This window comes from Neoarius graeffei, chromosome 10 (assembly GCF_027579695.1).
Source record: "Neoarius graeffei isolate fNeoGra1 chromosome 10, fNeoGra1.pri, whole genome shotgun sequence".
NCBI classification, from domain to species: domain Eukaryota; kingdom Metazoa; phylum Chordata; class Actinopteri; order Siluriformes; family Ariidae; genus Neoarius; species Neoarius graeffei.
Window position 1 is genome coordinate 72167477 of NC_083578.1, and position 13088 is coordinate 72180564.

A 13088-nucleotide genomic window follows, 5' to 3' on the forward strand; every position below is an offset into this window, starting at 1 on the left:
TCTAAATCGCCCATAGGTGTGAATGGTTGTTCATTTCTGTGTTAGCCCTGCAATAGACCGGTGACCTGCCCAGGATGGACCCTGCCTTTCACCTGAAGTCAACTGGGATTGGCTCCAGCTTCCTCCACAACACTGATGGATAAGTGGAATAGAGGATGGATGGATGGATGGATGCCATTATTTCCAAAACCAATTAGAATACACCTCTTCCAATCTTGCTGAATGCACATTAACACATCTGGTCTTGTGCTTGAAATTGCATTTTGAATACATGTCTGGAGATGATTTATGTCTCGTATCTTTTCCTGATATACCATGGACTTCATGTGCCCCCAAAGGTAAAAAGCAAGACAGCTGAGATCTGATTACAATTTGTTTTTCTCTTGACAATTGCATCCTTCAAGGTTATCTGACAAATGAAAATAAACCTGTTAATTCCTTCTATGTATGGAAATGTATGGCCCACCCTGTATTTTGCTATATTTAACAGTTATTTCACAAACTCGAGTTGTTCATGAGCTGATAGCTAACGAGGCGTGTAGCGCCGAGTTGGCTATAAGCCATGTATGACGAGATTGAGTGGAATAATTGTTTCATTATATCCACATTCACTGGATTTTGAGAAACAGAGCACTTTTTTTTTTCAAATTCAATAAATAAAAACTTTACACAAAACATCCGACAAAATTATTTCCGCTTAGAATGTAAACAAACCACGCCTATCTTCTGATAATATAAGGCGACTCCTTCATATTATTGATGGCGCAGAAAGGAGCGGTGCACCTAATGGCCTCTTTTTCCTAGATGCACAAAATGCATTTGATCGTTTAGAGTGGAGATATTTGTGGAGGGTGTTAAAGGAATTCAAATTTGGCCCTAATTTTATTAGAATGGTTCAAATCCTGTACACTAACCCGTCAGCCAGAGTCTTTACAGGAGGAATGTCCTCTGAGCCTTTTGGGATATTCCGTGGGACAAGACAGGGGTGTCCACTCTCCCCCCTTCTTTTCAATCTCTCCATAGAACCCTTAGCCCAGTGCATACGTCAAAATAATATTCTAACTCCAATATCTTTAGGTTCCTCCAAACATTCTATATCTCTTTATGCTGATGATGCATTAATTTACATATCCAACATTCAGCCCTCACTACATGAGGTCATGCATATTTTAAGCAATTTTGGTAAACTTGCAGGATTCAAAATAAACTTAAAAAAGTCTGTTCTAATGCTCCTCAATGTAGATCAAAATGAGTTGACTCTCCCTGCAGACATTGTCGTAGCTAACCAGGTAACCTATTTAGGTGTTCAAGTAACATCCTCTGTATCCACTATCGTCAAAAATAATTATAATTGCATATTTAAGAAAATAGAAAATGATTTGAATAGATGGATGCCCCTCCCATCGTCGGTACCAGCCCGAATTTCAATTGTTAAAATGAATGTTCTTCCCAGAATAAATTTCATTAGCTCAATGCTACCTCTCTCTCCTCCTGTTGGTTATTGGAAAAAGTTAGACTCTTTGCTCAAGTCCTTTATATGGAATAAGAGACGTCCACGAATAAAATGGTCAGCGTTACAACTACCCAAATCACAAGGAGGTTGGGCTCTCCCTAATTTCAGGCTATATCAGTGGTCATTTACACTGCAACATTTAAAACACTGGCTGGATCCAGAGGCACAGATTTCCTGGATTGAAATTGAAAGGGATCTTGTGGCACCAATGAGACTGCAGGATTACTTATTTTCAGGCGCTTCAAGTAGACAATCCTCCTTAAGGCGTGGTCCAATTATATCCTATTTGTTGACTACATTCAGAGCAGTGGAAAAGTATATAGGTGTGACGGTGAAATGGCACAAAAATTCTCCACTATGGTTTAACCAGGGTTTACTATCAGGAAATAAACCATTTACGCCAGGGCCATGGGTGCATAAAGATATATATGTTTTGAATGATATAAATGGGGTTGACTCATTGTTGAGTTTCTGTGACTTAATAACACAATATGATGTTCCTAAGCATTCCCTCTTTCACTTTCTTAAGTTACGATCAGCTCTTAAATCACACAATATTCAGTGGGGTTCAAACCTAAAAATGCACCCTATAGTGGAAAAGATACAAAGAGCCCCAAGAAGAATAGTGTCATTTCTTTACTTATTTCTGTGTGCACATTCAAAACATTCTGACAGCCTTAATAAAGAATGGAAAAGAGACTTAGGAAACCCTCAGGAAGATCTGGATTGGGAAGCAATATGGGACAATGTCACAGGCTCATCAAAAAATCCCAATCACCAATTTATCCACTTGAATATTTGTTATCGCACCTATCTGACCCCACATAAGAGACATTTGATGGGCTTAGCCCCGCACTCTTATTGTACTTTTTGTCCATTTGATACTGTGGGGACTTTCATGCATTCTATGTGGAACTGTCCAGATGTTGTGTCTTTCTGGTCTAATGTTGTGGACATAATATCTACTCTGACAAACATTGATTTTCCCATGGATCCTGCCCTACACCTATTACTTGATGACTCAAGGTTTCCCATCACAGAGAAAACACGTAAACTATGGTTAGCAGGTATCACGGCTGCCAAGAAACTGGTGGTCCAGAGATGGCTCCCACCTCATGATCTCTCAATTAAACATTGGTTATATACTCTGCTAGACATTTTATACATGGAATTATCCTCTGCCAGAATTAACCATGCTAAGGAAGCTACTGTCAACAACTGGTTAAATGGTATAGAAATGGTGAAGGAGTTACTCTCCCAATAGATGCATTCATTTATCTTTATTATTTTTCTTCATTTCATTTTATTTTTTAATTCATAATTATTGTTATGAATTTTTTTTTCTCTCTATTATACTGTAATACTCATTCTTTTAATACTGCAATTCGACTACTGCCTTATATGTAATTAAGCAAGGGCAATGTGTTGGTCAGGGATTGGGTGGGGGGTGGGGGGTGGGGTGGTTGATACGATGTTGTCGTATATGAGACTGTACATTCTTTTCAATATTCAATAAAAAATTCATTACAAAAAAAAGAATGTAAACAAACCAGAGAAATGACAGTAACAATTTGTGAAAAATGCTATAATAATAATCTTTAAAAATAAAAAGAAGATATATTCTTACCATCAAATACTTTTTTCCATATTTTGCTGCTTTTTTGGGGTGGGGTGTTTTCGAGTAGAGTTTTTATTTCGTCTTCGGTTGGTTCAGCAACACACTCCGCCATTTTGTTTTTCTCTACACACGATACATGAGCTGATATCCTAGTAGTAGTCAATCAGAGTACATGATTGCTCATGTTCAGTGAATGTGGATAGAATAAATCATAATATATCTTAAGTGCATAAGGGATAGAAGTAAAGCAAAGTGCATAAAATCTATAAAAGAAAGTATGTAAACTACACTATATTGGCAAAAGTATTTGCTCACCTGCCTTGACTCACATATGAGCTTAAGTGACATCCCATTCCTAATCCATTGGGTTCAATATGATGTCGGTCCACCCTTTGCAGCTAGAACAGCTTCAACTCTTCTGGGAAGGCTGTCCACAAGGTTTAGGAGTGTGTTTATGGGAATTTTTGACCATTCTTCCAGAAGCACATTTGTGAGGTCACACACTGATGTTGGACGAGAAGGCCTGGCTCTCAGTCTCCACTCTAATTCATCCCAAAGGTGTTCTATCGGATTGAGGTCAGGACTCTGTGCAGGCCAGTCAAGTTCATCCACACCAGACTCTGTCATCGATGTCTTTATGGACCTTGCTTTGTGCACTGGTGCACAGTCATGTTAGAAGAGGAAGGGGCCAGCTCCAAACTGTAAAAACAGTCTGCATGCCTAGGTGCTTGATTTTATACACCTGTGGCCATGGAAGTGATTAGAACACCTGATTCCGATAATTTGGATGGGTGAGCAAATACTTTTGGCAATATAGTGTATGTTGAAATGTTGTTCACAAAACAGATCCTTTGCTCACATACCACATCTTAGAGAAAGGAACTAAGCCTACTTGCAATTCCTCTTAGATTGGAACTGCTACTTATGTATATGACCTATGATTGTAGGGTTGGGAGCATGAATTATGGATTGAGCTGCTTTTTGTTAACAACATTTGGCCACCTACACAAGCTGTCATCTTACATGTATTATCTCGTCTCGTCTCGTCTTCATCCACTTATCCGGGGCCGGGTCGCGGAGGCAGCAGTCTGAGCATGGAAGCCGAAACTTCCCTTTCCCCAGACACCTCAGCCAGCTCCTCGCGAAGAACACCGAGGTGTTCCCAGGCCAGCTGAGAGACATAGTCCCTCCAGCGTGTCCTGGGTCTTCCCTGGGGCCTCCTCCCAGAGGGACATGCCTGGAACACCTCCCCAGGGAGGCATCCAGGAGGCATCCGAAAGAGATGCCCGAGCCACCTCAGCTAATTCCTCTCGATGTGGAGGAGCAGCGGCTCTACTCCGAGCTCCTCCCGAGTGACTGTGCTTCTCACCCTATCTCTAAGGGAGCGCCCAGCCACCCTGTGAAGGAAACTCATTTCGGCCGCTTGTATCCGCAATCTTGTTCTTTCGGTCATTACCCAAAGCTCATGACCATAGGTGAGAGTTGGAACGTAGATCGACCGGTAAATCGAGAGCTTTGCCTTTTGGCTCAGCTCCTTCTTCACCACGATGGACCAGTAAAGCGACTGCATCACTGCGGAGGCTGCACCGATCCGCCTGTTGAGCTCATGCTCTATCCTTCCCTCACTTGTGAACAAGATCCCGAGATACTTAAACTCCTCCACTTGAGGCAGGACTTCTCCACCAACCTGGAGAGGGCAAGCCACCCTTTTCCGGTCGAGAACCATGGCCTTGGACTTGGAGGTGCTGATTCTCATCCCAGCCGCTTCACACTCGACTGCAAACCACCCCAGTGCATGCTGAAGGTCCTGGTTTGAAGAAGCCAACAGGACATCATCATCTGCAAAAAGCAGAGATGAAATCCTGTGGTTCCCAAACAGGATTCCTTCCGGCCCCTGGCTGCGCCTAGAAATTCTGTCCATAAAAATTATGAACAGAACCGGTGACAAAGGGCAGCCATGCCGGAGTCCAACATGCACTGGGAACAGGTCTGACTTACTGCCGGCAATGCGAACCAGACTCCTGCTCCATTCGTACAGGGACCGAACAGCCCTTAGCAAACAGCCCCGAACCCCATACTCCTGAGGCACCCCCCACAGAATACCACAAGGGACACGGTCGAATGCCTTCTCCAGATCCACAAAGCACATGTGGACTGGTTGGGCAAACTCCCATGAACCCTCGAGCACCCTATGAAGGGTATAGAGCTGGTCCAGTGTTCCGTGACCAGGACGAAAACCACATTGTTCCTCCTGGATCCGAGGTTTGACTATTGGCTGAATTCGCCTTTCCAGTACCTTGGAGTAAACCTCCCCAGGGAGGCTGAGAAGTGTGATTCCCCTATAATTGGAGCACATTCTCCGGTCCCCTTTCTTAAAAAGAGGGACCACCACCCCAGTCTGCCACTCCAGAAGCACTGTCCCCGACCGCCACGCGATGTTGCAGAGGCATGTCAGCCAAGACAGCCCCACAACATCCAGAGACTTGAGATACTCAGGTTGGATCTCATCCACCCCCGGTGCCTTGCCACTGAGGAGCTTGCAAACCACCTCAGTGACTTCGGCTTGGGTAATGGACAAGTCCACCTCTGAGTCATCAGCCTCTGCTTCCTCAATGGAAGACGTGATGGTGGGATTGAGGAGATCCTCAAAGTATTCCTTCCACCGTCCGACAATGTCTCCAGTTGAGGTCAACAGCTCCCCACCTGCACTGTAAACAGTGTTGGCAGAGTACTGCTTCCCCCTCCTGAGGCGCCGGACAGTTTGCCAGAATTTCTTCAAGGCTGACCGATAGTCCTCCTCCATGGCCTCACCGAACTCCTCCCAGTTCCGAGTTTTTGCCTCCGCAACTGCCCGAGCTGCGGCACGCCTGGCCTGCCGATACCCGTCAGCTGCCTCAGGAGTCCCAGAAGCTAACACGGCCCGATAGGACTCCTTCTTCAGCTTGACGGCATCCCTTACTTCTGGTGTCCATCACCGGGTTCGGGGATTGCCGCCACACCAGGCACCAGAGACCTTGCAGCCACAGCTCTGAACAGCCTTGTCTACAATGGAGGTAGAGAACATGGTTCACTCAGACTCAATGTCCCCCGCCTCCCTCGGAAGCTGGGAGAAGCTCTCCCGGAGGTGGGAGTTAAAGACCTCCCCGACAGAGTGCTCGGCCAGACATTCCCAGCAGACCCTCACCATACGTTTGGGCCTGCCAGGTCTGTCCGGCTTCCTCCTCTGCCAGCGGATCCAACTCACCACCAGGTGGTGATCAGTTGACAGCTCAGCCCCTCTCTTCACCCGAGTGTCCAAGACATAGGGCCGGAGATCCGATGAAACGACAACAAAGTCGAACATCGACCTCCGACCTAAGGTGTCCTGGTGCCACGTGCACTTATGGACACCCCTATGCTCGAACATGGTGTTCGTTATGGACAAACTATGACTAGCACAGAAGTCCAATAACAAAACACCACTCGGGTTCAGATCAGGGAGGCCGTTCCTCCCAATCACGCCCCTCCAGGTGTCACTGTCATCGCCCACGTGAGCGTTGAAGTCCCCCAGTAGAACAATGGAGTCCCCGGTCTGAGCACCTCTCAGTACCTCTCCCAGGGACTCTAAGAAGGCTGGATACTCTATACTGCTATTCGGCCCGTAGGCACAAACAACAGCAAGAGCCATCTCCCCGATCCAAAGGTGCAGAGAGGCGACCTTCTAGTTCACTGGGGTAAACTCCAACACATGGCAGCTGAGCTGGGGAGCTATAAGCAAGCCCACATCAGCCCGCCGCCGCTCACCATGGGCGACTCCAGAGAAGTGGAGAGTCCAGCCCCTCTCGAGGAGCTGGGTTCCAGAGCCCAAGCTGTGCGTGGAGGTGAGCCTGACTATCTCTAGCCAGTACCTCTCAACCTCCCGCACAAGCTCAGGCTCTTTCCCCCCCAGCGAAGTGACATTCCATGTCCCAACAGCTAGCCGCTGTGTTCGGGGATCAGGTTGTTGAGGCCCCTGCCTTCAACTGCCACCCAATCCACATTTGCACCGGCCCCCTATGGCTACCTCTGTGGGTGTTGAACCCACAGGAGGTCGGGCCCATGTCACCGCTTCGGGCTGAGCCTGGCAGGGCCCAGTGGGCAAAGGCCCGGCCACCAAGCGCTCACATACGAGCCCCAACCCTGGGCCTGGCTCCAGGGTGGGGCCCCAGCTGCGCCATACGGGGCGATGTCATGGTCCTTGATTGATTATTATCCATAAGGGTTTTGGTGAACTGCTCTTGGTCTGGCCTATCACCTAGGACCTGTCTGCCTTGGGAGACCCTAACAGGGGGCGTAATGCCCTCGACAACATAGCTCCTAGGATCATTCAAGCACACAAACCCCTCCACCACAATAAGGTGGCAGTTCTAGGAGGGGACATGTATTATGTTGAAGAGAATAGATAAACTGAAGGGAGAAAAGACCTCTTTTCATTTAAATGTCAAGTATGTAGTTAAAAGTTTGTCGTTTAAATGTTCTACACTGTGTATAGATTGGAATTAATGATTGTGAACTAGCATTCATAGAAATACAATTAGGACATGTGGTGACATTTTAACATGCTCAAACAGCACCACCTTTTAATAAACATTTGAAACCTTTCCTGAGCCTAGTTACCATTGCTATGGGGTCATGTGATGGTGCAAAGCCTCTATTGATCCATGTGTCATATTAATTGTATACCGGATGCTCTTCCTGGCACAGCCCTCCCATTTCTGGGCTTGAGAAACAACCATTCACACACATGGGCACTTTAGAGTAGTCAGTTAGCCTAACTACATGTCTTTGGGGAAACTGGAGCACCAAGAGGAAACCCACGTGGAGAACATGCAAACTCCACACAGAAAGGCCCCTGTCGGCCGCTGAGCTCAAACCTAGAACCTTCTTACTATGAGGTGACAGTGCTAACCAATGCACCACCCCAGATGGGCACACAGCTGAAATGAGAAAAGTGACATGGGGGGAAAAAAAAGACTTTTTTTTGTCACTGAAACTTATGGTGATGGGTGGGGCTAAAAATATACTGCAACCAGTCAGCAGGGGCACTAGACCTGTGGTGGGTTCATTTTTTTAGAGATGATGTACTGTCTCTTTTTTATACAGTCAATGCATTTTACATACTGTTTTGATTATTTTCATGTCTAGCTATCCATGACTTTCTGCTAATTGCCCATTTGAATTTATGAAGCTTTATACTCATTTTGTCGCACTTCTTGCCTGTGATTTGTTGCTTTAGTTGGTAACATCAGTCTGAATTGGTATGGTATTTATAACGGTAATTAGGAAACATAAAATGCTGTCAGAGATTGAATTAAAAAGGAGCTACAAAGGACCTACACTTTTAACCTTTGCTCTAACTAATGCGGTGGTGGTGAGGGGGAGTGGTGGTGGTGTGGGGTATGGGGGTTATTAAAACAGTGTAGAAGCTCTTGTAAAATTGGTTAGTGGCAATTAGAGCAGTGGTATAATTATACATTAGTGCGTGTGTGTGTGTGTGTTAGGTTAAGGTACAGAGACACATTATGAAGCTCAGCTTCTCCTTGACAACCAATTGGAATGACCTGTTAATAGCAATATGTCAGTGTGTGTGTGTGTGTTCAGATGTGCTTGTAGCTGAGAAAGCTCCCATGGTGAAAAATAGCCATTTTTCACTAGCATTAATGATTATTTTATATCCTTTGGATCCTGTTGTTTTAGTTGCTTGCGATGTCTGGTAGGGTTTAAATCCCGTGTCCTTATCTTGAAATGTCTAATGCCTTATTTGACATTTCAAATAAGACATTAGTCACATGAGATTTCTAACAAGGAGCTGAATTATATGATGTACTTAGAAAGATGAAATGCTAAATATGTGTGACAGAATAATGCACATTTTAAAAGCAAATCAAACAAATAAAAAACAGATGTACTGGAAGTGCAAGGTGAATTTGTTACATCTATACTATCAGGGTTCCCCCTGGGTTCTGAAAAATATTCCCCACTTTTTTTCCTTGAAAAATAAAGTCAAATAAGTATTCACGTTTTCTTAGTCTGTAATTTTTCTTAGTTACCGACTTATCAGAGTGGACTTAATACAGGTTTATACCAACCAAACTGGCACAATTCAAATATTTGTACAGATACAGCTCGGCCTCTCCATAATCTGGGCTCCACTCTAGCTTCTAATAAGAAGGACTTGATTTTGGGTGCGCTGTGCACCAAGTTCGAATAAATCTCTTTAGTTTGAGCTTATTTCAGGTTATTTTAGCAGGGAATTATTCAAAAGAGGTATTAGGACTCCCTTTAGCCTTTAAATTCAACACAAAGCTTGATTTACAATTGAACAGAGTCAAGAAGAATCTTGGAACAATCAACAGTGAAGGAATCCAATTTTCCTGTCGATTTATAAACCGAACACAGAATGACACCACAGTTTCCATCATGCATTAGTTAGACCAGGACTGTTTCTATTCTAGCTACTGAAAAGACCAGGGGCTCAGTCCAGTTTTCCTGATGCTTGTATTTTTTAAGGGAGATTGGCATCGCTAGATTGGGGAAGTTATATCGAACTTTACAAGGTAATATTCACCTACACACATTCAAAGATTATGACATCTTTATTAGTGATTTTTGCACTTCTCTTTTGAAATTTATGTTGTTCACTTCAGTTTCCGTCTCCTTATTGTTGTCATCAGCACCCATAAAGTCTCGGGAAACTGAGGTATGTGTCAATTGACTTAATATCACTAGTAAAATTAGATTAGATAAAACTTTATTGATCCCTTTGGGTGGGTTCCCTCAGGGAAATTAAGATTCCAGCAGCATCATTACAGATAAACAGAGAAAAGAAATAGAGAAAACTTCTAGATAAATTAAAATAAATTAAGTATTTACATATACAAATATAAAAGAATAAGATATGGGGAAGAGAGGAAGGGGGAGGGGGAAAGGGTGGGAGAAGTGGGGTTAGGGTAAGTGTGTAGGTGTGTGTGTGTGTGTGGGGGGGGGGGGGGGAGCAGGAAAGATATTGCACTTTATATTGCACATTATATTGCACATTGTCCAGTATTGCTTATTGTTAGGCTAGGCTACTGCTCCTTCCCGTCCTCTGTCCTCCTGTTACCCCTTCTTCCCCCCAGAGAGGAGTTGTACAGTCTGATGGTGTGAGGGACAAAGGAGTTTTTGAGTCTGTTCATCCTGCACTTGGGAAGGAGCATTCTGTCACTGAATTAACTATCAGTTTAATAAAAATATATCATTTCTCACTCACATCTCTCTCCTTTAGGACCACAAAGACACAAATTATAAGCTACATTATTATATTAAGAATTGAAAAAACTGGTAGATGATATCAGTGATCATCTACCAGTTTTTACAATTTATGACTGTAATTGTAAGAGAAATGTGACAGACCATAAACTTAAGTATAGAAGAGTTAGGACAGAGGAAGCCATGTTTGCATTAAATAATGATTTATTACTGCAAGACTGGGAATCAGTTTATATAGAGAATAGCATTGATAGAGCATATGATAACTTTTTAAGTATACTCAAATTATTATATGATAAAAATTGCCCACTGAAGCAATATAGTACAAAACTATAATGACCAACCTTGGCTTACTAAGGGATTACAAAATGCCTGTAAGAAGAAAAACACTATATAGATAATTTTATTAAATTAAGAATCAAAGAGGCAGAAAATAAATATAAAAAATATAAAAACAAGTTAATGTGTATCATAAGGAGATGCAGGAAGGATTATTATGGCAAATTAATATATAATAGCAAAAATAATATTAAAGGAATATGGAATATATTAAATAGTATTAAAGAAGGCTCTGGACAAATACATTACCCTAAATACTTTAATGACAAAGGTATCGAAAATTATAGCATGGATATAGTTGCTAATAGTTTTAATAATTTTTTTGTTAATGTTGGATCAAGATTAGCTCAAAATATCTCTGATCCGGTAACAAATGATGATTGTATTGATAATATTATAAAGAGGAATTCTTGTTCTATGTTTCTTACAGGGGCGGCATGGTGGTGTAGTGGTTAGCGCTGTCGCCTCACAGCAAGAAGGTCCGGGTTCAAGCCCCGTGGCCGGCGAGGGCCTTTCTGTGTGGAGTTTGCATGTTCTCCCTGTGTCCGCGTGGGTTTCCTCCGGGTGCTCCGGTTTCCCCCACAGTCCAAAGACATGCAGGTTAGGTTAACTGGTGACTCTAAATTGACCGTAGGTGTGAGTGTGAATGGTTGTCTGTGTCTATGTGTCAGCCCTGTGGTGACCTGGCAACTTGTCCAGGGTGTACCCCGCCTTTCGCCCGTAGTCAGCTGGGATAGGCTCCAGCTTGCCTGCGACCCTGTAGAAGGATAAAGCGGCTAGAGATAATGAGATGAGATGAGATGAAAATAGCAAAAGTAATTCCATTGTATAAATCTGGGGACAAATGCAACTTCACAAATTACAGACCTGTTTCTTTACTTCCTCAATTCTCCAAAATTCTTGAAAAACTATTCAATAACAGATTAGATAAATTCATTGAAAAATACAAACTACTCAGTGATAGTCAATATAGATTTAGAGCAAATAGATCAACAGAGCTGGCACTAATGGAATCAATTGAAGAAATCAGTAACTCTATAGATGATAAGGAATATGTCGCTGGGATATTTATTGATCTTCAAAAAGCTTTTGATACTATTAATCGTGATATATTAATTAACAATATGGGATAAGGGGAGTTGTATTAAATTGGATAAGAAGTTATTTGAGCAACAGGACACAATTTGTGAAGTTGGGTGACTCTGTGTCAACTTGTTTGAATATTGATTGTGGTGTCCCCCAGGGGTCAGTATTGGGTCCTAAACTGTTCATTCTTTATATAAATGATATGTGCAATGTATCAAAGATATTTAAGATGCTATTATTTGCAGATGACACGAATATGTTTTGTTCTCGAACAAATTTACATAAGTTAGAAAACATAATCTCTTTAGAATTGTGCAGGTTAAAAAGTTGGTTTGATCGAAATAAATTATCATTAAATCTGTCTAAAACAAAAATCATGTTATTTAATAATTATAAAATAAATAAGGCAATAACTGTACAGGTAGATGGTGTTGACATTGAAAGAGTTTCTAATAATAAATTTCTTGGGGTAATAATAGATGATAGAATTACTTGGAAATCACATATAAAATACATACTAATTAAACTATCAAAAAGCATATCTGTGTTGAGTATAGCCAAGCACGTACTGGACTATAATTCACTCCGCATTCTTTACTGTTACCTGGTTTTACCATACTTAAATTACTGCTCAGTGGTGTGGGGAAATACGTATAAATGTTCATGCAATAACTATACTTCAAAAAAGAGTTATAAGAATAATTCATAGTGCTGGTTACCGAGATCATACTAATTCACTATTCTTAAATTCAAAATGTTTAAAATTCATGGATATTATATAATATAAAACTGCCTTAATAATGTACAAAGTAAGGAATTATAAAGTACCAAGGAATGCTCTCGGATAGAGAGGGGGGCTATAATTTTAGGGGAAATTGAAATTTAAAAGTCGCAGTGCTAGGACAGCATTAAAAATGTTCAGTATCTCTATATGTGGAATAAAGTTATGGAACAGTTTGAATGTGGAGCTCATGAAATGTACAACTATAAACCAGTTCAAAAAAAGGTATAAGGAACAGATCTTTATGAGGTATAGGGAGGAGGAATTACAATAACATTCTATTAATAATATGTGTATATATGTGGGTATGGGTACGTACAGATATATATATATTTATATCATAATGAGTATTGTGTGTATAATGAGTGTGTGTATATATATATATATGGGCGGCACGGTGGTGTAGTGGTTAGCACTGTCGCCTCACAGCAAGAAGGTCCTGGGTTTGAGCCCCGGGGCCGGCGAGGGCCTTTCTGTGTGGAGTT